The sequence below is a fragment of the Odocoileus virginianus genome, chromosome 17, assembly GCF_023699985.2.
Source record: "Odocoileus virginianus isolate 20LAN1187 ecotype Illinois chromosome 17, Ovbor_1.2, whole genome shotgun sequence".
NCBI lineage: Eukaryota > Metazoa > Chordata > Mammalia > Artiodactyla > Cervidae > Odocoileus > Odocoileus virginianus.
The window spans coordinates 33,649,392-33,675,131 of NC_069690.1; the positions used below are offsets into that span (position 1 = coordinate 33,649,392).

Here is a 25,740-nt window from a genome sequence, read left to right on the forward strand (position 1 = left end):
TCCAGTCCCTTCAGAGATGGGTGGGTAAGGCCCAGGGACGAGACACCAGCTGACCAGGGACATGGAGGGACGGCTGCTGTGGCCCTTGCTGGTAGTGATCATGTGGCAGCAGATATGCCACTGGCCCTCCTCACGGCCCCGGAGCTGGTGCGTTCTCCTCTTCTGCCAGGTGGAGACGTGGGGGCTCAGAGAAGGGACGTGGCCAAGGTCACGCTGCCAGCAGGTGGCTGGAGGAACATGCGCCCAGACATCTGCTCACTCTGTCTCCTGTTGTGGCTGCTTGTGGTCCTGCCCTGGCCCTGGTGACTCCCCTCTTTTTATTGAGGTAAAAGCCATGTGACAGAATTAGCCAAAGCGCACAACTCAATGGTATTGTGTATAATCACGGTGCTCTGCGGTCGGCTCTATGCTCCAGTTGCAGAGCGTCTTCACCCCCAGAAGCAGCACCCTGTATGCATCAGCGGGCACCCGGCACCCCTGCAGCCTTCGTCTGTGAATTTGCCTGTTCTGGACACTTTGTGTAGGTGGAGTCATGGTCTTTGTCCTCTGTTTTGGCATAATAACCTCCAGGGTCGTCCTCTCGGGGTGTAGTACTATTTGACTGCATGGACAGACCACCTTTTGTGCATCTTTTTTTTTTTTTTGAGTGTTTGTTTATTTTTTTATTTTTTATTTTTTAAATTTATTTTTATTTTTTTTCCATTTATTTTTATTAGTTGGAGGCTAATTACTTTACAACATTGCAGTGGTTTTTGTCATACATTGAAATGAATTAGCCATGGATTTACATGTATTCCCCATCCCGGTCCCCCCTCCCACCTCCCTCTCCACCCGATCCCTCTGGGTCTTCCCAGTGCACCAGGCCCGAGCACTTGTCTCATGCACCCAACCTGGGCTGGTGGTCTGTTTCACTCTAGATAATATACATGTTTCGATGCTGTTCTCTTGAAACATCCCACCCTCGCCTTCTTCCACAGAGTCTACAAGTCTGTTCTATACATCTGAGTCTCTTTTTCTGTTTTGCATATAGGGTTATCATTACCATCTTCCTAAATTCCATATATATGTGTTATATATATATATAACATAATGGTCTTTATCTTTCTGGCTTACTTCGCTCTGTATAATGGGCTCCAGTTTCATCCATCTCATTAGAACTGATTCAAATGAATTCTTTTTAATGGCTGAGTAATATTCCATGGTGTATATGTACCACAGCTTCCTCATCCATTCGTCTGCTGATGGGCATCTAGGTTGCTTCCATGTCCTGGCTATTATAAACAGTGCTGCGATGAACATTGGGGTGCACGTGTCTCTTTCAGATCTGGTTTCCTCGGTGTGTATGCCCAGAAGTGGGATTGCTGGGTCATATGGCAGTTCTATTTCCAGCTTTTTAAGAAATCTCCACACTGTTTTCCATAGTGGCTGTACTAATTTGCATTCCCACCAACAGTGTAAGAGGGTTCCCTTTTCTCCACACCCTCTCCAGCATTTATTGCTTGTAGACTCTTGGATAGCAGCCATCCTGACTGGCGTGTAATGGTACCTCACTGTGGTTTTGATTTGCATTTCTCTGATAATGAGTGATGTTGAGCATCTTTTCATATGTTTTTTTGCCATCTGTATGTCTTCCTTGGAGAAATGTCTGTTTAGTTCTTTGGCCCATTTTTTGATTGGGTCATTTATTTTTCTGGAGTTGAGCTGGAGGAGTTGCTTGTATATTTTTGAGATTAATCCTTTGTCTGTTGCTTCTTTTGTGCATCTTTTCATCCGCTGATGGTCACTTGGTTTGTTCCCTGCTTTGGCCATTGTGGGCAGTGATGTTCTCAATCCTCATAGATGGTTTTGTGTGAATCCTGGATTCAGTTTCTTTGGGTGGAGACCTTGGAGAGGCATTTCTGAGTTACAGTCCCTGGTGTTTGGAGGGTTTGAACTCCTTCTGTCCTCCCAGGCTGCACATTGCTCCTTCCAGGGAGGAACCAGGTCACAGACAGGCAGGCCAAGGCCCATAGGGAAACAGGGTGTGGCCCAGTGTCAAGGAGCTGAGCTGGGACTTGACAAAGGTCCACCGGACCCCTGAGTCCTGGCTCTCACATTGTCACCGTGTCGCCAGGCAAGGGGTTGGGGAGCTCACTCCAGAGAAAGCCAAGCTGTGGGGCACTCACGGTCCCTCTTCCTGGGGCATCGGTTTTCCTCAAAAGTCCAGGGCAGGACGTGACACTTCCCATGAGAGCCAACCTAGGGCAGATTCTGCAGGAGAATGCCAGCCTCATGTAAATTTTTCATCCTCAACAGGAGGCATCTAAGAAGCATCATGGCTTGAATGGGTCAAGACACGTCGGGGATGGGACCAGTGGCCAGGGTGTGACTGGTACTCCGGACAGGCTCCCGGTGTGCATGAGGGAGGGTCTCTGCATCCCCAGTAGCCTGCTGAGAGTTCTCCCAGACTCCTGAAGCCCCAGGGCGGAGGGGGAGGACACTGCCAGCACAACCCAGGGCCCCCTGCCCCGCCCCCGGCGCCAGCGTGGACGGGGCTGCGGCCTTGGCTCTCCTCCTCCCACCGCCCCAGTCCCTCACGGCTGGCCACGCCACCCCCACCCCTTCTGAAGAGCCGTGGATTCTTGGTAGACATCAAGGTGACCAGCGCATCTATCTTCCTGCCCCGGCCGAGGAAGCCCCTGAGTCTCCCTGAGGGGCTGTATTTACCACTGCTCTCACTGTGCACGCGTCCCTGCTGGCTCGGTAGATAAAGAATCTACCTGCCATGGGGCGACCTGGGTTCCATTCCTGGGTTGGGAAGATCCCTTGGAGAAGGGAACAGCTACCCACTCCAGTGTTCTGACCTGGAGAATTCCATGGACTGTATAGTCCATGGGGTTGCAAAGAGTCGGACACGATTGAACGACTTTCACTTCACTGTGCACGTGGGTTGCCCACTAGGGCCGAGGGGCAGATTTGGGCCTGGTGAGCAGCTCAGGATTGCAGGCAAAGGTTGTTCCCTTTCTGCGCTCAGAAGCCCTTGAGCTAATGTTCTCACTGGGGAAACAGATATAGGGTGCTAGGTGGAGACCAACACTGTCGGGGAAAATAACACAGAAAAATGGACAGCGAAGGTCGGAGAAGGCCTCTCAGAGAAGGCACCACCTGAGTGGGCACCTGGACAGGGCGAGGGGCCGGGAGGAAGAGCTTTCCAAGGTGGGGTGGGGTGGCGCAAGTCAAAAGCCCTGATGGGGCACGGTGTAGGAAGCTGCCTCAGACCTGGCCCTGTTGCAGGGAAAGATGAGAACCGAGGGCTCCAGGTGCTCTGGGGCCCCACATCCCAGCCTGGGGTCCACCTGTTGGTATCCTTCATCTGGTGGACATCAGAGCTTTGCCCAGTGGGGCGGAGAGGGGCTTGGTGCACCCATGCCTCATGGCCCACTTCGACGGTGCTAGCATTTCAGGGGTGACCCTCCCCTTAGAGAGGACGGGACCCAGGTTCCTGGAGGACACACGCTCTCTCGAGGCCTCAGGTGAGGGGTCAAGGCTGCAGACACTAGCTGCCAGACCTCTGATGATGCCTGGGGATGTCAGACACCAGATGATGCCACTTCCAGTCCCTCTTGGAGTGGGTGGGGACAGGGCAAGTTCGGTGGGCGGGCTCAAGGCTGTCATGAGAAGCCCCCTGCCCTGAGCACGACTCCCTTGAGGCCCCTCAGTGACGCCTCCCATTTGTGTGGGAGGGGCCTCCCACAGCCCCAGCAGATACCAGTTGAGGTCCAGTGTCCAGGACTGGGTGCCGTCCACACAACAGCAAGGGCGGCTGGCAGGGGGACCCTGGCCCTCCAGTTTCGGCAAGAGGACTGGCCCAGCCACCCTCCCTGCCTTGACTTCTTTTTCCTGCCCGTCCGAAGCAGCTCTGTGGGGCTCCGGCCCCGGACGGACCCAGGGCCCTCCTCATTCTTGCTCCCGGGGACGCAGAGCCTTGCAGGGCTCAGGGCTGGTTTACTCCCTAGGCTCCGCCTGTTTCTAGGGCCAGGTTTGTGGGGCCCAGAAGGCCCATTTTGAGGCCTCAACTCTGCATCACGGGGCTTGTAGCTGAGGCCAGCCCTCACTGGAAGGTACTTAGCCCAGCAGCTCTGGGAATCTCTTAGGGCTGGCCCTGTGGGCACACAAGTTCCCGTTACACACCCTGAACGAGGCTTTCCAGAGAGGCTGAGCTACTGGCCTGGGGTCACACAGCACCTGCCCTTTCTGTGTTCTGCCTCCAGCCCCTCCCAGCCCCTTGTTCCTTTCCTCTTCTGCTCTTTTCCTAGAAGCTTGGAACTGGGGGCCAAATGAGTCCCAAGCACTCAGATAGAATGTGCCCATTGTGTCTGGGGTCACCTGGCAGACACAAAGTGGGGCCCCAGGAACCGAGGGGCCACTGCCTGTGAGTCCTCTAAGGGCACCAACAGGACCCCGTCTGTGGAAGGAGGGGTATGGTGTGTTGTGTGCGGGTGACTAGCCTTTTGGAGCTCCTCGCCACCAAGTCTATCCCCCTCACCAGTTTCTCCCTGTGGGTGTGAGACTGGGAGGTGCGGTGGAGTGTATTTCTGCAGGGCCACTTTGGTCACATGGCGATGGAGGGCCGCATCTCTGAGCCCAGAGAAGGGACAGCTAATGTGAGTTGACTGGCAGCCTGGAGGCGGGCCAGTAGTGGGGCCTGAGCCGGGTCCTTCCCTGGTGCCCAGCCCCGTGGTGGGGACAGTGACGGTCAGATGTCCTGGAGGAGCTAGCAGGAAGGACTGGTGGTGGGCACACACGGGGTGGAGTTTGGTGCTGAGCCACTGGGCCCTTCTGTGTGGGTAGTGGTCCACAGCCCTGCCACACACATGCTAGACCCTGTCCCCTCCTGCTGGACATTGGGCCGTTTCACCTCTTTTAGCCACTAAAACAGGCCCTGTGGTTACAACTTCACATATCTTAATTATTTCTGGAGGGTTTGCCGGCTATTGTAAAGTCCCTGGGTCAGTGGGTCAGGGGTTTCACTTCTACGCTGAACTTGTAACGGACATGTGGGGACAGAATCTGAGGGAGCAGTCTCCTCCGGCCCTTCACGTGCCCCTTCTAGAGGTGACCACTGGGTTCCTTGTGTATCCTTCCCATGTACACACAGCATTGACACAAAATTGTTTTTGTGGTTATTTTGAACAGAAAAAGGCAGCATGTGTGAATGCTGCCCCACACCTTGCCTTTTGTTCATGTGTCACCTCTGGAAGTGTCTCCTGGCCAGAGCAATCGAGCCGCCATGCTCACTGTCTCAGCTCTGTGATGCTCTGAGGGTGCTGACGTCCGTTGCATCAGCGCCCCGTGGTGGGCACCCTGAATTTCCAACCTTTTGTTCTGCACACAGGCTGCTCTTTGCCAGTGGCATGTTGGGTACCTGCTGACCTGGGGAGGTCATCTTTCAGTGTCATATATTTTTGCCCTTTCGTATTGTCCACGGGGTTCTCAAGGCAGGAATGCTGAAGTGGTTTGCCATTCCCTTCTCCAGTGGACCACATTTTGTCAGAACTCTCCACCATGATCCATCCGTCTTGGGTGGAGCTACTCTACATGGCTCATAGTTTCACTGAGTTAGACAAGGCTGTGATCCATGTGATCAGTTTGGTTTTCTGTGATTGTGGTTTTTCATTCTGTCTTCCCTCTGATGGATAAGGACAAGAGGCTTGTGGAAGCTTCCTGATGGGAGGGACTGGCTGTGGGGGAATCTGGATCTTGCTCTGATGGGTAGAGCCATGTTCAGTAAATCTTTAATCCAATTTTCTGTTGATAGGTGGGGCTGTGTTCCCTCCCTGTAATTTGGCCTGAGGCCAAACTATGGTAGGATCCCAGGACTCTTGTATTCAGTGCCCCTAACTCCATGGCAGGCCACTGTCAAGCTACGCCTCTGCTGGAGACTCCTGGACCCTCACAGGCAAGTCTGGCTTGGTCTCTTGTGGGGTCACAGCTCCTTTCTCCTGGGTCCTGGTGCACACAAAGTTTTGTTTGTGCCCTCCAGGAGTCTGTTTCCCAGTCCTGTGGAAGTTCTGTAATCAAATCCACTGGTCTTCAAAGTCAAATTCCCTGGGGGTACTCATTCCCTTTGCCGGATCCCCAGGTTGGGGAATCTGCTGTGCCCCCTAGAACTTTTGCAACAATGCGAGAACTTCTTTCATATAATTGTTCTCCAGTTTGTGGGTCGTCTGCTCGGTGACTTTATGGTGGAGCTAATGGCCAACTCCTCCATGAGGCTTTATGTCACACATGGTGCCTCCCAGGTCTGCTGCAGCCAGAGCCCCTGTCCCCGTGACAGGCCACTGCTGACCCGTGCCTCTCCAGGAGACACCCAAGCACTCAAAAGCAGGTCTGGCTCAGTCTCTGTAGGGTCTCTGGGTCCTGGTGTGCACAAAGTTTTGTTTGAGCTCTCTGAGCACCTCTGGTGAGTATGGGGTTTGATTCTAAATGCAATTTTGCCCCTCCTACCATCTTGTTGGGGCTTCTCCTTTGCCCTTGGACGTGGAGTATCTTTTTTTGGTGGGATCCAACATTTTCCTGTCAATGGTTGTTCAGCAGTGAGGTGCAAGCTTGGAGTTCTCACAGGAGAAAATGAGCGCACATCCCTTTACTCCACCATCTTGAATCTTAAACGTCCCACCACAAGCACCCAGGCTGCTGGCGCCCTGTGGGGTGTGGTTGGGTGTGAGCAGCTAACAGTGTTTCCTCTGGGATCTCAGAGTCCAGGGGGCTCACCATGACACCACGGAGCCTCCATGGGCCTGTCGCTTCCTCCACTGAGCCAGATCTCAATATGCTCCTGGAGAAGAGCAGAGAAATAGGTCAGGAAAGAATGAAGAGGCTGAGCCAAAGTGAAAACAACACCCAGTTGTGGGTGTGACCGGTGATGGAAGTAAAGTCTGATGTTGTAAAGAGCAATACTGCATAGGAACCTGGGAGGTTAGCTCCATGAATCAAGGTAAATTGGAAGTGGTCAAACAGGAGATGGCAAGAGTGAACATTGACATTTTAGGAATCTGTGTACTAAAACGGACCAGAATGGAAGAATTTAACTCAGATGACCATTATAGCTACTGCTGTGGGCAAGAATCCCTTATAAGAAATGGAGTAGCCCTCATAGTCAACAAAAATCTGAAATGCAGTACTTGGGTGCAATCTTAAAAATGACAGAATGATCTCTGTTCGTTTTCAAGGCAAACCTTTCAATATCACAGTAATCCAAGTCTATGCCCCAACCAGTAATGCTGAAGAAGCTGAAGTTGAACGGATATATGAAGACCTACAAGACCTTCTAGAACTAACACCAAAAAAAGAAAAAAAAAATGTCTTTTTCGTCGTAGGGGACTGGAATGTAAAAGTAGGTAGTCAAGAGATACCTGGAGTAACAGGCAAGTTTGGCCTTGGAGTACAAAATGAAGCAGGGCAAAGGCTAACAGAGTTTTGCCAAGAGAATGCACTGGTCATAGAAAATACCCTCTTCCAACAACCCAAGAGATAACTCTACACATCAATATCACCAGATGGTCAATACTGAAATCAGATTGGTTATATTCTTTGCAGCCAAAGATGGAGAAGCTCTATACAGTCAGCAAAAACAAGACCAGGAGCTGTCTGTGGCTCAGATCATGAACTCCTTATTGCAAATTCAGACTTAAATTGAAGAAAGTAGGGAAAACCACTAGACTATTCAGGTATGACCTAAATCAAATCCCTTATGATTATACAGTGGAAGTGACAAATAGATTCAAGGGATTAGATCTGACAGACTGAGTGCCTGAAGAACTATGGATGGAGGTTTGTAACATTGTACAGGAGGCTATGATCAAAACCATCCCAAAGAAAAAGAAATGCAAAAAGGCAAAATGGTTGTCTGAGGAGGCCTTACAAATGACTGAGAAAAGAGAGTCAAAAGGCAAAGGAGAAAAGGAAAGATGTATACATCTGAATGCAGAGTTCCAAAGAATAGCAAGGAGAGAGAAGAAAGCCTTCCTAAGTGATCAGTGCAAAGAAATAGAGGAAAACAATAGACTGGGAAAGATTAGCGATCTCTTCAAGAAAATTTAGAGATACCAAGCGAACATCTCATACAAAGATGGGCACAATAAAAGACAGAAAAGGTACGAGCTTAACAGAAGCAGAAGATATTAACAAGAGGTGGCAAGAATGCACAGAATTATACCAAAAAAATCTTCATGACCCAGGTAACCATGATGGTGTGATCACTCACCTAGAGCCAGACATCCCGGAGTGCGAGGTCAAGTGGGCCTTATGAAGCATCACTATGAACAAAGCTAGTGGAGGTGACGGAATTCCAGCTGAGCTATTTCAAATCCTAAAAGATGATGCTGTAAAAGTGCTGCACTCAATATGACAGCAAATTTGGAAAACTCAGCAGTGGCCACAGGACTGGGAAAGGTCGGTTTCCATTCCAATCCCAAAGAAAGGCAATGCCAAAGAATGTTCAAACTACTGCACAATTGCACTCATCTCACACGCTAGCAAAGTAATGCTCAAAATTCTCCAAGCTAGGCTTCAACAGTCCATTCCGTGAACTGAGAACTTCCAGATGTTCAAGCTAGATTTAGAAGAGGCAGAGGAATCAGAGATCAAATTGCCAACATGCGTTGGATCATAGAAAAAGCAAGAGTGCTCCTGAAAAACATCTATTTCTGTTTCATTGACTGCACCAAAGCCTTTGACTGTGTGGATCACAACAAACTGTGGAAAATTCTTAAAGAGATGGGAATACCAGACCACCTTACCTGCCTCCTGAAAAATCTGTATGCACGTCAAGAAGCAACAGGTAGAACTGGACATGGAACAATGGACTGGTTCCAAATTGGGAAAGGGGTACGTCAAGGCTGTATACTGTCACCCTGCTTGTTTAACTCCTATGCAGAGTAAATCATGTGAAATGCAGGGCTGGATGAAGCCCAAGTTGGCATCAAGATTGCCAGGAGAAATATCAATAACCTCAGATATGCAGATGACACCATCCTTATGGCAGAAAGCGAAGAGGAACTAAGGAGCCTCTTGATGAAAGTAAAAGAGGAGAGTGAAAAACCTGACTTAAAATGCAACATTCAAAAAATGAAGATCATGGCATCCAGTCCCATCACTTCATTGCAAACAGATGGGGAAACAATGGAAACAGTGACAGACTTTATTTTCTTGGGCTCCAAAATCACCGCAGATGGTGACTGCAGCCATGGAATTAGAAGACACTTGCTCCTTGGAAATAAAACTATGACCAACCTAGACAGCATATTAAAATGCAGAAACATTACTTTGCCGACAAAGGTCCGTCTGGTCAAAGCTATGGTTTTTCCAGTAGTCATGTATGGATGTGAGAGTTGGAGGCTGAGCACTGAAGAATTGATGCTTTTGAACTGTGGTATTGGAGAAGACTCCTGAGAGTCCCTTGGACTGCAAGGAGATCCAACCAGTCCATCCTAAAGGAAATCAATCCTGACTATTCATTGGCAGGACTGATGCTGAAGCTGAAGGTCCAATACTTTGGCCACCTGATGCAAAGAGCTGACTCATTGGAAAAGATCCTGATGCTGGGTAAGATTGAAGGCGGGGAGAGAAGGGGACAACAGAGGATGAGATGGTTGGGTGGCATCACCAACTCGATGGACATGAGTTTGAGCAAGCTCCAGGAGTTGGTGATGGACAGGGAGCCTGGCGTTTGCAGTCCATGGGGTCGCAAAGTCAGATGTGATCGAAGGACTGAACTGAACTGAACTGAAACGGTGCAGCAAGCATCCTTGATCAGGTGTGCCACATGTGTTTGAGGATATTCATGAGCTAGAGTCTTCAGTGGGATTCCCATGTGGCTCCTACCAATGCAGGAGACATGGATTTGATCCCTGGATCGAGAATATTCCCTGGAGGAGGGGATGGCAACCCACTCAAATATTCTTGCCTGGGAAATCCTGTGGACAGAGGAGCCTGGTGGGCTACAGTCTATGGGGTCACAAAGAATCGGATACGACTGAGTGACTAAACAAGAACAAAGTGTTCGTCGGGCCCGGGGGTCAGTGGTCTCTGGCAAGCTTGGCTGAACGGCCCTCCATGGTAGCCATTTGGCCAGTGGTGAATGTGATGCCCACTTCCCCATGCCCTTCTGGGGACTTTGAAAATCTGTTGGTGAAATGGTACCTCCAGTCGACTGCGTTTGGAGTGCACTGGCAGAGTAGAGGCTGAGGGAGAGGGAGGGACCCCTGGTGAGGCGGTTGGCTGTCACACGAGGTGGTCCTCTACGTCAGGGGCAAGCAAGTCTTCCTGAGAGATTGACGTTGTCTGGCCCTCCAGATGGAGGCATTATTGCTGCAGGGGAGAAAGAGGCAGGGCCTCCTGGCAGGTGAGTTACTGCAGGCCAGTCAGGGAGGTGTGACCGTGAGTGTGGGTTTAGGGTGCCATAAGGCTGTTGGCTCAGCAGGAGGGGACAGGACCGGCCTGTGAGAGCCTCGATTTGCCCTCTTGGTGCTGAGGAGTCAAGCAGGCGAAGGAGAAGGCAGGACCCAGGATGGACAGGCAGGGCGACCCTCCAAACACTGAGCACAGGGTGGAGGGAGCCCGATGTTTTATTCATGGCCGGCACACAGCCATCCATCTCTGCTGCCCAGCCCGCGCCGCCTCCATCATTCTGCCATCTCAGGCTATTTTGGGCTTGGGCTCTGCCTTCCTCCCCCATCATCCAGGCCCCTCTCCCCTCCTGGGGTGGGGGCACTCATCCTGGCTTGAGGTGAAAACCAGAAGCCACACGTCTACCACCACCGAGCACTCGGGCAAACTGAGGTTCCGAGAGGCGCGAGGCCCGCCTGGAAGATGGGGGTTGTTCCTCCCATTTCAGTCGGGGGGAGGGGCCCAGAGGACCTCATGTGGTAGACAACGTCCCAGATCACACGGGGTGTCAAGACCGCCAGGAAGCTGGAGCTGTCCCCACCTGTCACTGGGCATAAGATGGGCAGGGTCCCCCTGTGCCAACCCTGGGCAGTCTGCCAGCACCCGTGCTCTGCGTCTTCCCGGCCCCACGCACACCTGAGCCACCCTGTTTCCCACAGCTGCACGGGCGTGTTTACCTATTGTCTCCCTGCAGATTGTTGCCTCCACATCATCTGATGTGCTCAGAGCCGTGCCTGGCACACAGTAGGTGCTCTGCAAATACTGTCAAATCAGTGGTTGCCAGTTCTGTGCTCACTGACTTCTGCACCCCCCAAACCTATTTCCTGTCAGTCTTCCCTATTCTATGACACTTAGTGGGCACCAGGCCCTGTGCAAGGGGCTAGGGGCACAGTGGTGGCAGAACAATGGCCCTGTCCTCATGGAGTTGACATTCAAGTTGAGGATTAATAAATATCGGGGGGACATAGTGCATTGAAAAGAAAAAGGCAGGAGAGAAGGGCCCATGCTGCTGGGTGGGAGGAACTGCAGGTTAACATCTAGTGGTCTGGGAAGGCCTCCCAGAGCAGGTCACGGCTGAGCAAAGACTTAGCAGGTGAAGGACTGAATGAGAATCCATCTGGGGAAGAGCATTCCTGGCAGAGGCAACAGCAGGTGCAAAGGCCCTGGGGTGGGCTTTTACTTCCTTGCTTCCCCTCCCCCACACTCAGGCCCTCGGTAAGCTCTGCAGTTCTACCTGCTGAATTCCAAACCTCCTCCCCACCTCCACTGCCACTATCCCTGGCTGGACATGGTCAGTGGCTGCCTTGTGGCCACCCTGGGTCACACTTGTCCACCTAAATTCCTCTTCACATGGCACCTGGATTTTTCTGGCACCTGATTCCAACCTTCCCAGCACAGGGGTCCCCTGTTCACCTGCTCCTGCTGACAGTAGGAGCCCAAACTTCAAGCGTGGCGGGGCTTCACGGCCCTCCTAGGTTCCCTCTGCTCTCCCCTTTTACGCCTGCTGTTGGTCCTGAAAACCCATGGGCCCCACTGCTGAGTCACCCTCAGATGCCCCCCTGGCCTGGGTTGGAAGTGTCCCTGAGGGTCTGTGACTGGGCTCCTGCAGCCCAGAGAGGAGGGGTGAGCCATGGTCACATGGGCAACGGAGAGGGATGAACAGAAGCGGAAGCAGGCGCCGGCCTCTGTCTTCTCACTTGTGAGAGGGCATGGAGGGCAGTGTCCTCTCCCCAGGTTCCAAGCTGGTTTTTAGACTCCCCAGGGTGGTGGAGGAGCGAGGCTTGCTCTTCCCCTCCCTCTCTGCTACTTATCCACTTAACAGCCCTGATGACCTTGGGCCAAGAGGGGAGGGCTGCTTCTGGAGGGCGCGTCAGCCCCATTAACACTGTTAACAGCCCCCGGGGAAGCGAGGGCCACCGGGTCGGGTCGCAGCAGCAGCTTGGCCATTAACAATCCATTAGCCCCATCCCAACCCCCACTCCAGCCGGGGACCTGCACTTCCTGGCAGAGCTTCTGCCCCCACACTAACCCCGCAGGCTCAGAGGCCCCCACCTCTGCTCAAGGGCTGGCTAGCCTGTGTAGGGCTGAGGAGGACAAAGGCAAGGGAGAGCCTGGCAGGTGTGAGCTGGTGGCTGGACCTCTGAGCAGGGCGTGATGGCAGGTAGGGAGGGGATGGGCTGTGGGGCCAGCATCTCAGCCCAAACTCCCCTCTGTCCCTTTACCAAGTAGGGGTCGTATGCTGTCCTCTGCGTCCTCCCTCCAGCGTCGTGAAGTGCCTTTTACCCAGGAGCAGCTGTGCCAGATCAGGTAGGCAGTCAACAAACATCTACCGAGCTCACAGCCACAGTGTTCTATCAACCCTTCAGTGTGAGAACAAGACTTAGACTCTCCTAGTTACCAAATTCATTCATTCACCAACACTAGGTCTCCTGAGCTTCCTGCCAGCTTCTCATACTTTCTAACTGGGAGAGTCTAATTCTATTTATTGAGCATCCACTGTATGCCAGGCCCTGAGCATAGCAGTGAAAGAGACAAATATTCCCCGGGTGAGGTGGAAAATAAACATGTGAAGCGACCAATGGGGCAATTTCTGAAGGAAAGTGCCGTGCAGGATATAAAACACGGTTTCCTGTGAGCAAGAGTCAGGGGACCTCTGTAGTCTGGGGACTTGGACTGGGGGCTGTCGGGGGGGACACCACTGAGCTGAGGGCCCCCAGAGTGTTGGTGGACTGCAGGGCCGGTGCTGAAAGGCACCTGCGTCCCTCATGGCAGGACTGGCCGGTGACCCAGGCTGTCCACACTGAATGCTTCGTAATATTCCTTTATTGGCTCCTCCCGAGGCCCTGATGAGATGCGGGCTGCTACCCTTTGGGCTTCATGCAGGAAGGACCTGAGATTCAGCAAAGTTCGGGATCCAGCCTTCGCCAACCATGGGGGACAGGCTGGAGAGGAGTGTGAGTGGGTGTGGTGGGAGGGCGGCTGCCTGCTTGCCTTGCTAAGGGGATGGTGCGGGGAGGGGAAGACAGTCTTCAAGTGGGGAGGAATGTCAAGTGGTGCTGTAATTGGGATATTCCAGGAAGTGGTTCAGTGGGTGAAGAATCTGCCTGCAATGCAGGAGCTGCAGGAGATATGGGTTCGATCCCTGGATCAGGAAGATCCTCTGGAGGAGGGCATGGCAATCCAGCCCAGTATTCTTGCCTAGAGAATCCCCATGGACAGAGGAGCCTGGTGGGCTATAGTCCATGAGGTCACAAAGAGTAGGACATGGCTGAGGCAACTGAGCAACATGGGAGAAAAACTGTTACACATGCTCAATTATTTTATATCAAGCCCATCAGGGTGAGGAGAGAGCCCCAAATCTCAGCAAAGCTGGTGTGGGGGCAGGGGGTGCTAGGGGAGGGAGGAATGGAGGTTTCTTCAAGTTGCAAGGCCAGGAGGGTCCTCTTACCCCACAAGCTCATGCCCTCATGATGGAGGAATTCCAGGTGCTGTGGGGGACACTTTGGTGAGGATCTCAGAAGCAGACAGACCCTTTCTCCTTGACCATGCTAAGTGGAAAGGAGGGCCTCCTGGGAAGGACAGACCAGTGTTTATCTCTGTCTGGGTCACCACCGGCTTCACACCCTCCATGCCTCTCCGCTCACTGCCCGCCTCGCCCTCATGATAAGATCCCAGTTCCCTGGCCTGAGTGGTCCTCATCAGCTTGTCTCATGGTCTCCCTCCGGCCCTGCCAGGTCCTGTCCTGAGCCGCTTTGATTCTTAACCAGGCCTGGTAGGTTCCTGCTACCTGGACCACCATCTTCCTTTTGCTCACAGCTGGAGAACTTGATGTCATTTTTTTCTTGGTTTGGTTCAACTTTTCTCCTCAGTAAATCATCCCATGTGTCTCACCTGCTGGCAGGAGTCCCTGGTGTGTCCTCAGCCCTCAGTTACCTTATCTCTTCAGCTGGGATGGAGGCTGGACTGAAATTTCAGAATTCTGAAGTGCCTGTGCCGGGAAGGATCAGGGTTTCCAACCTGCAGGCCCTCGAGAAGGTTTCCACAGTGGTCGGCCAGAGATCAGTCATCCCCAGGAGCTTGGCCCTCAGCAGAGCCTGGCTGTTGGCAGGTAGTCAGGGTGAGTGAGGAAAAGCTGAACATTTTGAATTCCATTTTAGAATTAAATTTTAAATTTCAAATTAATTAAAAAAAATTTATTTGGCTGCACCAGGAGTTGTGGCACTTGGGATCCTTAGTTGCAGCAGCTGAGCTCTTAGTTGCAGCATGGGGATCTAGTTCCCTGACCAGGGATGGAACCTGAGCCCCCAGCACTGGGAGTGTGGAGTCTTAGCCACTGGACCACCAGGGAAGCCCCTCAGACTAATTTTTTAAATCATGATTTTGCCTTTACAAACATGTCTGGGAATGGAACAGTGGCTAGGAAATGGGAACCTGATGGAGAATCATTTCTGGGGGCTCCCAGGAGCCACCCCATGAGCCTCAACTTCCCCACCTGTAAAATGGGAGCACTCAGGTCTCCATGGAGGACTGAGTGTGTTAGAGAGGCTCAGTGTTATTGACAGTAGCTGTAACAGCTCCATCTCCCGTGGAGACAAAAGTCAAGATTTCTCCAGGCTCCAGAGGAGGCCCTCCTGAGCCCCCACCCCTCTGAGGCCTCATTTACCTACCTATCCCTCAGTTTCCTTTCTTCCTCATTTACAGGATCAGTTTTTTCATTCACCTCTCACCTCCCTCTGACTTCAATCTCCCTGCTAGATGGAGGTGAGAGGTGAATAAAATAACTGGTGCTGTAAATGATTAAGAAAGGGAATTGAGGGACAGACGGAGGTTCAATGGATAGATGAATGGATCAATAGGTGGCTGGATAGACAGGCAGATGGATGGATGGATCAATCGATGAGAGGATGGGTGGGTGAGCAGATGGCTTAGGAGAAGGACAATTATGACGATGATGAGAAGAAGCAGCTATAATGCACGGAGGGACTCCTATGTGCCCCACCTGCATTTCATATACTCAATCTCATTAAATTCCCATTTCAACTTGGTGATGGAGGCATTTATATCCCCATTTCAGAGATGAAAAAAGCTGAGTCTGAGATGTAAAATGACTTACTAAGGGCTCACAACAAATGACAAAAATCCTTTCTCAACCCCCCTCTGTCCTCCTCAAATGACGGTGGGGGTAAGTGTGAGCCCAACCTTCAGAGCCCCTGAGACCAGCAAGGCTGAAAGGGGCCACAGATGGGATGGGGGGCCCAGGTAGGGGCAACACCTCCTCACCCGGTGTGAGCTATGTGCTGACACAAAACCCCGGATTCCTCATCTTGCTTCCCTCACTGCACCCATTTTGTGCCTAAGACCTGGTTTGATGGAAGGCCCAGGAGAGATCCCTGGACAATGGTGCCCCAGCTCTGGGCACTGCCCTCTCGTCTCGACATGCTCCCTGTCCCGATGAACACACACACACACACACACACACACACGACACGCTGACCAGAGCCCCACCCAGACAGAAGCAGCCCCCGCCTGCTGCTCAAGGACAGAAGAGTCCTGGCTACTTGCACACCTCTTGTAATGTGGCTCTGAGTACCCCAGTGGCAGCTCTGTCCGGCTTTGAGCTGCCCTGGTGGTAGGAAAAGTTGCTCTTTCTTCTGCAGGAAGAATGGACCAGAAGGAGGCTGACTTTTGGCCTCCAAGAGACTTTGATTCCACACCTACCACCTGGTCCCACCACCAACCATTTGTCTTTTCTGTTCTCTCTGCCCAAAGGCCCTCCTTGCTCCCATTCATTTTGTAATGCTGGGCCTTTAGGCACCTGAGGGCTAGGTGGAAACAGCCCTGAGACTCTGTCAGGAAGGGGGCAGCAGCTGTTGTGAACCTCAAGTCTGGAGTCAGTACTTCGTGGCTGTGTGATATTGGACTCGAGGTCTCTGTACCTTGGTTTCCCTCAACACAAAGTGACCAAGATGCTCTCACAGGAAGAATGGGGGTGTGGGTGGAGAGGTTGCCTGGAGAATTCAGTGTGTTGAACCCAGGGATGAGCTGAAAATATCCTGAGGTCTTGGGGCCTCTCCAAGAAACCCGGGTTCTGGGCCCCCATATTCAGCTGAGCTGCTGGCTGTGGGAATGGGAGGAGGGGCTGCTTTCTCCAGGCAACCCACCTGCCCCATTACAGAGTCCCTTGTGAATAATGCCTGCACCCTCCCAGCTTCCCCAACCTGGGCCCTCTCATCTCTTTCGCTGCCCCATCTTCTGAGTGCTGGTTTTGGGTGCCGGAGATTCTGGATTTCCAGGAGTGTCAGGAGCCTCGGCCCAGATGCTGGGGAGGGACTGAAAGCTGCATCTGGGGAAGACGGCTCCCTGGTGGACTTAGAAATGGCAAGGCCAGTAGTGAAGGCACGAGGTCTCTTAGGGCACCCCCAAGGACAGCACCTGCCCGGCCCCCACCCCAGGGCATAGAATCCCCTTCTGGTCTGACCCCCTGAGGGGAGCTTATGCAGATAGCTGTGCTTGAGGAAGGGTGAGCTTGGGGCTCTGAAGTGTATGGCCACAGGCCCAGGGCCTTTTGTGGTGCCACCTCTCTGGGGCTTTCTGGCCCTTTCCTGTGCCTTAGACACCTCCTCAGAATCTTAGTTTTTAAATGCATCACCTAACATCCAGGATCCCTGCGGGGCTAGTTATCACAGAGGCTAAAAAGCTCGCTGTGATATGGCAAGATGTGAGCTGTGTGTGCACATTGATGATAAAGCTGAGCGGCACGTTTCATCTCACCCACACTTTGGGGCCAGAGATGAACATCAATGGCATAACCCCAGCCCCAAGAGTGGGATATGAGCACTTCTGTGACTCTTCTTGGTGATGAAGTACTACTAGTTCATCTACTGCTACTGCAGATACCAGGGTTTGCTGCTTCAATTTACAGCTGAAGGAAATGCTAAATTTCAGCTGTGCTTGGTAAAAATAGTGATACTCTCCCCATTCAAACACGTGGGCCCAAGTCCATCCCTGACATTTTGCCTGCTCCTACCCTCTCTGCCAGGAAGAACAGCAGCAATAGCAATGCCTCATTCAGTGATGGACAGTGACAAGTGACGATCACTGGTCTTTATGGAGGCCTTGCACTGTGCCAAACACTGGGTGAGTGATTTTTCTGTGTCTTATCCTTACCAGTTCCCTGGTGGCATAGACAGTAAAGAATCTGCCTGCAATGTGGGAGATCTGTGTTTGATCCTGGGGCTGGGAAGATCCCCTGGAGGAGGGCATGGCAACTCACTCCAGTATCCTTGCCTGGAGAATCTCCATGGACAGAGGAACCTGGTGGGTTACAGTCCCTAGGGTCGCAAAGAGTCAGACATGACTGAAGCAATTAAGTACACACAGCACTTCCTTACCATAGTGCCTGCAGGGTAGGCACTAGTATAGTCCCAACTGTGCAGAGGAATAAACTAAGGCACAGAGAAGTTAAGTAACTCACCCAAGGTCACACAGCTTGTAAGTGATGGTATCAGGATTTTAATCCAAGCCTATCTAACCCCAGAAACTGTGGTCATTACTGAACCCTCTGTGTTCACAGAGGGATGTTCCCTGGGGCTGGGCCAGGCTCTAAGGATGTATAGTTGATTCTATGTTTGTTGTCCCCATCCCTAGGTTAATGGATTTTAAATGGAGGTGGTACTAACTGTCCCCAGCTGTGGATGGCCCAGTCTGGGGGCAGGGTTCCCTCCAGCTCTGAGCCTGTTGCCAAGATGCCAGTAGGGGTAGCACTGGGCCAAGAGAACAGGGCAGGCCCAGGTGTGTAGGTTTCCACAGACCCACTGAGCCATGCGCTCCCATCCCTCAGTCCAGCAGCTCCTCCTGGCCCCTAGCACAGGGCGAAGCTGTCCCCAAGGAGCTTCTGTGAGATTTAGGTCATCACAGAGTGTTTATTAATCACCACCGACAGGACGGGGTTGGGCAGCTCCACGGGGAATCTGGAGCCGGAAGGAGCAGTCACAGGAAGGAGCGGCAGGGGTAGGGGGGAGGGGGGTCAGGATGGCTCTCTGGACCAGCCTCCTGGGCAGCAGGGAGCCCCTTCTCCCCTCCAGCTTTTATTTTATTTATTTCTGGCCATGCTGGGTCTTCCTTGCTGTGGGAGGGCTTTCTCTATTTGCAGGGAGCAGGGGCTACTCTCTAATTGTGGGCATGCAGTTTCTCATTGCAGTGGCTTCTTTTTCTGGAGTATGGGCTCCGGGGCATGAGGGCTTCAGTAGTTTTGACCCAGGCTTAGTTGCCCTGCAGCATGTGGAATCTTCCTGGACCAGGGATCGAATCCATGTCCCCAGCACTGTAAGGTAGACTGCCAACCACTGGACCACCAGGGAAGTTCCTGGGCTATTTTTAAATGAATTGATGTGCGGGGGGGGGGGGGGGGGGGGTGCACATGGAACCCTTGAAGGTGGTGTAAAGGCACAACCGGCAACCGACCTACAGAGAACAGCGCATCTCCCTCCTGCCCCTAATCTCCTGATCCTCCTCTGAGGAGTCAGTTACTGGTGTCTTTCCAGACGGTGTCCTAGGTTGTGTGTGTGCACATGCCCTGCTTAAGCAACATACACTGATGACATCCAATCCTGTCTCTTCTGCATTGTGCTTCTTCACTGTGTCTTAAAGAATTTGCCCTATTAGGTTCATTCACCAAATATTTATCGAGTACCTACTGAGTGCCGTTTGTGGCACTTCCAGACCCTTGTCCTTCCAGACCAGAGCATGGTCCTCACTCCCCAAAACTGTGTGCTCCTCACCTCCCTGGGTATAGGGTGAATCCCCAGCATCAAGGGATGTGTCTTCTTAACTTGGGCGGTGGTGGCTAGACTGCAGGCAGGGGGTGACCCAGGCTGGAGGTAGTTCTGATGTAGTGGAGAGGGAGATACCCGAGCTGGAAGGGGGATGTGTTTGGGGAAGGGGTGGGGGGAAGCCCCCTCTGCTCTTGAGGTGCACCCAATCTGATGGAGAATCAGGCTTGGAGAAGGACAGTGATGTGGTGTGGGCAGCTGGCAGGCTATGGGTGCCTGGGGCAGGCGTGGGACCCAGCCTGGGTGGGCAAGGCACCAGCGAGGCCGAGGAACCCCCTACTGCGATGGGAGAGCTGCATCCTCTGTCTGCTCTTCCAGTGAAGCATCTGAGGGCCGCCCAGGTGCTGGGCGCTATACCTGAGTGCCACACCTGCTCCACAGCAGAGGAAACGGAGGTATGGGAGGGGAAGGCAGGAGCCAAGTTTCCTCCGTCCCTCCACCCCAGCCCTGCCCCTGTTAAGAGCCCAGGCTGTCGGTGCTCCTTATACAGGCGCTTCCACCCAGGCTGATCCCTGAGACGGGCCCTTAGGACACCAGGGAGCCCTGTCCACCCTGTCACTTTATTCACTTTATTACATTTACGAGATAACTTGACTTAAAAAATGCTGATGTGATAAATGCTTTCTGCACAAAATTAAAAAGAAAAAACAAACAAAAACGACCAGCCCTGAAACCCACCTGTTGTACTGTGCAAACCACTCTCATTCCTCAGGGTGGAGGCTGAGCTCCTGCTGAGAGGTCTGGTGGGGGGCGGCGCAGGAGCAGGGACCCCCCCAGGCTGGCCTGAGCCCAGAGAACTCAGGAAGCAGGGTGGACATTTGCCTCCACACAGAAGTGAGTGAGGGAAAAAGGCTCCAGACCTCCAGAATTTTTGCTTTGCTGATGCAAATCTATCTGTAGCTGTTCTTAACATAAATAGGGTCATGTAATAGGCCCTATTCTGCTTCTTGATCCTCTGGGGGCTGGTGAGGAAGTGGAGACGATGTCTTGGCCAATTCACTCTCCGTTGTCCGGCCTTACAGATACCTCTATTTCGGAGTCAGGCCCAGTTCAGAAGAGAGGAGATGGAGGCAGAGAGCTCCAGCCCTGCCCCCTTTTGGGGAGGGAGGGGTGAGGGGCTGGTCCTGGGGCAGAGGCTCCATAGGTGGGTGATGGTCCCCTGTGGAGACTGTGATGGGTGCAGGCAGTGCCCACTGGGTGGATTATTCCAGCGGGAAGGCCTCCTTGGGGAAAGCAATTTTTCACTGTGAGAGCTGAAGCGACTTCCCTCCCCACCTCTGTTGCCCTTTATTCCTGTCGGCCTGGACCCGCTGGTCATAGCCCCTCCAGAGAAAGGGAGAAGGTCTTGGACCCCCACGGTTCTGCCAAGGAGGAGGAGAGAGAGGTTCGGGAAGTCTGGGGGTGGTGTGGAGGCCTTGCTGGACTGCTTACGTCCTCAGCAACCCCTTGACACTACGAGCAGAGCCCAGGGATTGCTCTAAACGGGCTCCCACGACCTCGTCTGCAGTCAGTTTTTTGCACTCTCACTTCTGCTTTCCTCTGGGAGGGGTCCTCTCAGGTGGGCTGAGCCCACATCGGTGCAAGTGTGTCCCTATGAGCCCCTGCGGACAGAATTCATCGGACAGCTAATTTAAAGTCTTGGGGCTGGTTCTCATTGGTTGACTTCGATCACATGCCCACCTCCAACCAATCACAGTAAAGCTCACAGCCAGGCGTGGGTCACCTGTGTTCTGGGCTCACTGTGGTTCCAGACATCCCTCCAGCAAGCAGGTGGCAGAGGGCACAGGGCTGGCCTGGGTAAGATTCTCAGGAGAGGGACCCAAACAGTGGGAGGATGTGGACCACCGAGGCCTCCCAAGTGGCCCAGCCAGGACGGCACCTGCCCAGCGAACAGGAGACACTGGACGGAGTGGCCTTCACCCTGGTGCTGCCCCCTGACCTCCAGACAGCTGCAGCCGCGGGGCAGCATGGGGAGGAGGCTGAGTGCAGAGCCTGCGGGAGGGCGACGTCAGCCAGCCCGCTCCAGGCTGAGATCAATGCCTGCTTCCTGACCGGCTGGGCAGGACTCAGTGTCCTGTTTCCAGGGCTGCCCTCTGTTCCTGGAGTTCTGTTCTCATCAGATAGATGCTGAGGGTCAGCCCAGGGCCTGCAGGTGCCTCGGGACAGAGGAATTCGTGGCCAGGAGCTCCCAGCTGTCACTTTCTGGACCTCTACCTGCAGTCACGTCTCCACCGCACCCCTGACAGAGGACCTCAGCCTCAGCCTGCGCGCCTGTCACGTCCTCCCCAGGCAACCCCTTCCTACTGTTCTGGGGCTGTGGGCTGCGAGCATGCTGGGTGGATGTTATCCCTGCCCTCATACAGCTGACGTACCTTGGAGAAGACCGACAGTAAACAAGATGCTGCAGAAAGTGGCCTGCTGGGAAGAAAGCAAAACGGGGGAAGGGAGACTGTGGGCGGGCCTCTCCAAGAGGTGCCCTGAGGTGCCCCTGAGGGAAGAACAACCTGGGAGGAGGGCTCAGCAGCAGAACCAAGCTGGTGGCCTCTGAAGCCTGGATGGCCAGGCAGTGTGTTGGGAACAGGGAGGCTGAGGGTGGGGAGCACTGGGACTTTGGTTTTCTCTCCTGCCCTGGGAGACCGTGAGCCCCTTATATGTTTTGAGGGTTTCCTGCTGAGGAACGAGAGACCTGGGCAGGTTCAGGGAGGAGGCAGTTCCTGGGGCTGTGATACTGGGAGGAACCTTGGGAGCCTCAGGGCAGCAGTCTGTAGGGCGAGGTACCAGTGAGGTACTGCCTGGTTTTCACATCCCAGTCACTGGTTAATTGACACTGGTGTTGTCATATTAAGATGCCAGTGTTACAGGAGCTGGCAGCTCTGAGCCTGCTGGCCACTCAGCCCAGTAAACCTCAGCCTGCAGGGTCCCCTCCTCACCCACCCCTGCTCCTCATGGCTCTGTGGCTTCAGGAGCAGCCCCTAGTCTCCGGGCCTCACACTTCTCAAATAAAGGAGCAGCTCAATTGGGCCAAGGGGCTTTTTGCCCTTCTGGCCTGTCTGTGGCTCTGAGAATGCTCGGCTCAGCAAACGTTTCTTGAACAGCTACTGTGTGCCACACTCAAGGCTGGGCGGGCCTGGGCCCCACCCTGTAGAAGAGAGTATTTCAGAGTAAGGTGTGCTGGGAAGGGCTGGCTGTAGCCAAAGCTCCTGCTCATCTCACTGGCTTCTCACACAGCTGTGGGAGGGGGTTTGTTTTACAGAGAAGGAAGTGGGACCTCACAGGGCGAGTCCAAGTTCCCCCTACCTGGCCCTACTGGGCTCCCTCCACATAAGAAGGAGATGTGATGCCCCCACTGCTGTGGGCAGTGCCCTGGAAGGGCCATGAGCCCTCTGCCCACAGGTAGACAATGCCTGCCTCTGGACATGGGAGTGCCTCCCCAGGGAAGGTGGTGACACTTGTTGCCCAGCCAAGAGCCCATAGTGGCTGCTGGTGGGTGCGATTAGGGTGAGGAACTGAGTTCCCACCTGGCAGGCAGGTCAGGAGGGAGTTGCAGAGCCTGAGAAGTCAGGCTTATACCTCTGCTGGATGACCTTGGGAAGATGCCTGCTTCTCTGGGAAATGGGTCTGATAAAGGTTCTGGGGGAGGCTGGGGCCCCGGGGTCCAGCTGACTAGCTCTGAGACTGGCCCTCTGTGTGGGGGCTCTGTACTTGGGGCTGAGGGTGCCCCCGTCCCAAGACCTGCTTGAGTTCGACACAGAGTTGATCCAAGGTATTCCTGTCTATTCCCCAGCTGAGACCATTTGCTGGAACTGTGTCCCAGCTGAGAGGTGTCTTGGCTCCTCTGGGGACCCTGGGTGTCTTGGGGCCCCTTCCTCCTAGGGTGGTACTCTGTCCTCTGTCTTCTGGGAAACTGGGCCAGGGAGGGTGGGGAACTGAGCCACTTCCCTCCTCGGTCACCGTGAGGGAGAGGGAGGAAAAGTTTCCTGAGAGCCTTTGGTCCCCAGGGAGCTGGTCTCCGAGGAGGAGAAATCCAGGACACCAAGTACCAGTGGGCGGGGGGAGGGGCTGTGGCTGGGATCTCCTGGGATGCCCCTTCTCTCCACCGCAAGCTGTCAAAGCAAGGGCGCTCAGTCTGGGGGCAGATATACCTTTGAGCTGGTGAAACAGGGCCAGTGTCGCGGTAACAGTGGAGTGTGGTTGTGAGCCAGCGCTCGGTCAGCGTTCCGCTGTGAGCCTGCCGAGGGCGTTGGGTCTGCTTGGTCCTCAGTCCTCACTGTAGCTGCACGACCCGGGTGAGGAGAGTGAGGCACAGGGAGGTAAGGGGATCCGTCGCCACCGCTGGGCAGAAGACCTGGTGTGGCTCCAACTCTGAACAGCCTGGGGTGAGTTTTCTGGGTGGCTTTGGCCAGGCCAAACCACCAGCTGCCTGGGGCTGGGAGCCTGGGGCTGGTGGGCCTGTAGACCGCTCTGTCTGAGCCGCCAGCAATCTGGGCGGTGGCCAGAAAGCCATCCTCCTTGGTTAGAATCCTGCAGCCAGTCTCCCTGCTGTGCAGACACATAATTATATTTCACATTAAAGGGGAAGCTGGAGGCTGAGGGGGCCAGAGAGCTCTTTGAGGCTGCTGCTCTGGGCACAGACCTGCCTCCTTGGCCCAAATCTGTGGCCCCTGAGCTGAGCAAGGGTTCAGACTGGTGATAAAATGGGGTCTCCCTTTTAGGCCAAGGTCCAGCAGGGCAGGTCTGTGAGCCGGGATGAAAGGCCTGGGCCCTGCCAATGGCTGAGAGATCTGAGGCCCAGACAATAGGCCCCAGGAGGCTTGAAGGGCAGGCCTGTGGGAACAGGCTGGGAAGAGGCAGAGGCAGGGGTGGCAAGAGAAGAGGGTCACATGGGGGTCAGGTTCTCCGAGAAAGAGGGCAGGGGGAGGAGCACAGAGAGAAAGCAGGAGACAGGAAGAGTCAAGCAGAGCACAAGATGAGGAGAGAAATTCTATTAAAGAGGGGGAAATATGTGTGTCCGAGTGTGCACGCCTGGCGTGGAACGGGAAAGGAGTCCATGGGAATGTGCAAGTTGAGATCTGTGCACAGGTGCCCTCCTGCAGCCACCGCCTGCACGTGGAAGTATGAGTGTTTACCCCACCTGTGCACGTGCAACTGTCATGTATGTCACAGCATGCATTCTGCATGTGTGGATCCAGACGCCTGAGCTCGTGTACTTGGCTGTGTGTGCCTTCGCCATGCACCTGTGTGGGTCCCTGGGAGGACATGCCTCCGCCTGTGTGTGTGTATGTGTGTGTGCGCGCGCGTGTGCACGCTCGCGCGCGCGCTCCAGTGCGCAAGTGGCTGGTGGTGTGTCTGTGTGTGGAGGGGGGCCGGGGCCAGGGACGCCCGGTCAGGCCTGGGTCTGGTGGGCGGGGGCGGCGGCGGAGCGGCTCAGAGCGGGAGTGCTCTCGGCGGAGAGTTAAGAGTTGTTGCCGAGCTGGGTTCTGGTGACAGCCGGGCGCGGAGCTGGGAGCGCGCCGAGCCTCAGTCTCCTGCCGCCTCCTCGCCCTCCATTCCACTCTCCCCGCCTTCTCCGGGCCTTGCCTCTGCCACCGCCTCCCGGGGAACCGTAGCTGAGGGCGAGCGGCCGGAGCGGGCGTGGAGGCGCGGGGCGCCTGGGCGTAGGGGAGCGCGCCGGGCCCAGCCCGGGATCAGATAGCAGCAGGCGGGGGAGGGGTTGGATCGGCCGCACGAGCAGCCGGACGGAGGGACGGAAGCCAACCGCGCCGACCGGAGCGTGCGCCCCGCGACCGGGGGCGCCGTCCAGGCGCGCGCCCCCGACCCGCGGCTGGACCAGGGCGATCGGCGGCCCAGACCGACGCGCCCCTCAGCATGGAGCGCCCCCGGGGGCTGCCCTGAGGCGGCGGCAGCGATGCAGGCAGCGCGGCGGCTGCCGGGGCCAGGAACAGCCGCCCGGAGCTCGGAGGACGCGGAGCGCGCAGTGCCCAGGGCACTGACCGAGGTAAGCGCCCGGGGGCTCGGCTCCAGCTCCCCGCCGGTCCCCTCCCTGGCCGACCGAGCAAGAGAGGGTGCCGCAGCAGGGCAGGTGGGACGGCGGGCTTGGTTTGTCCTCTCGTTTTCTGTTTTTTCTTTTTTTCCCCCTTTCTCCCCCTCCCTGGTGAGCTATCGGAGGAAATGCTGACTGCAAGCTTTTCTCCCCTGCCATGTCTCCAGCCACCGCCACCAAGGAACTTCGCTTCTTGCTAACCTTCGTCCTGGGGGCGCTCCGGGAAACTTTGAGGCGCCCACGGTCCCCTTCTGGACTACTTGCAAGAAAAGATTCGGGAGGGAGCGTGGGAAGGCACTTTCGTGGGCAGCGTCAGTCTTATCCATGACCTTCTCCGGAGACCCCTGACCGGGGTCGGGGTGCGGAGGGGAGTGCGGATCACTGTCGGCCGGGAAAATGCCCCCAGCCCCAAGGGCTCCGGGTCCTTGGAGTCGGCTCTCT

At 54.6% G+C, this 25,740-nt stretch overlaps 1 protein-coding gene across 3 annotated transcripts in view; it reads left to right on the top strand.

Annotated features, from left to right (window-relative positions):
* Nucleotides 1-23,420: 23,420 nt before the first annotated feature.
* The window catches only part of KCNJ12 (potassium inwardly rectifying channel subfamily J member 12), a 38,883-nt gene continuing 36,563 nt past the window's right edge, over nt 23,421-25,740 (top strand). For 2 of the 3 annotated variants that reach the window (XM_070479253.1, XM_020914212.2), the window contains exon 1: nt 24,169-25,254. The gene's annotated coding sequence lies outside the window, so the exon portion shown is untranslated. Of the gene's footprint in view, nt 23,636-24,168; nt 25,255-25,740 lie in introns of those variants that run through there. The other variant, XM_070479254.1, reaches the window with a different exon arrangement.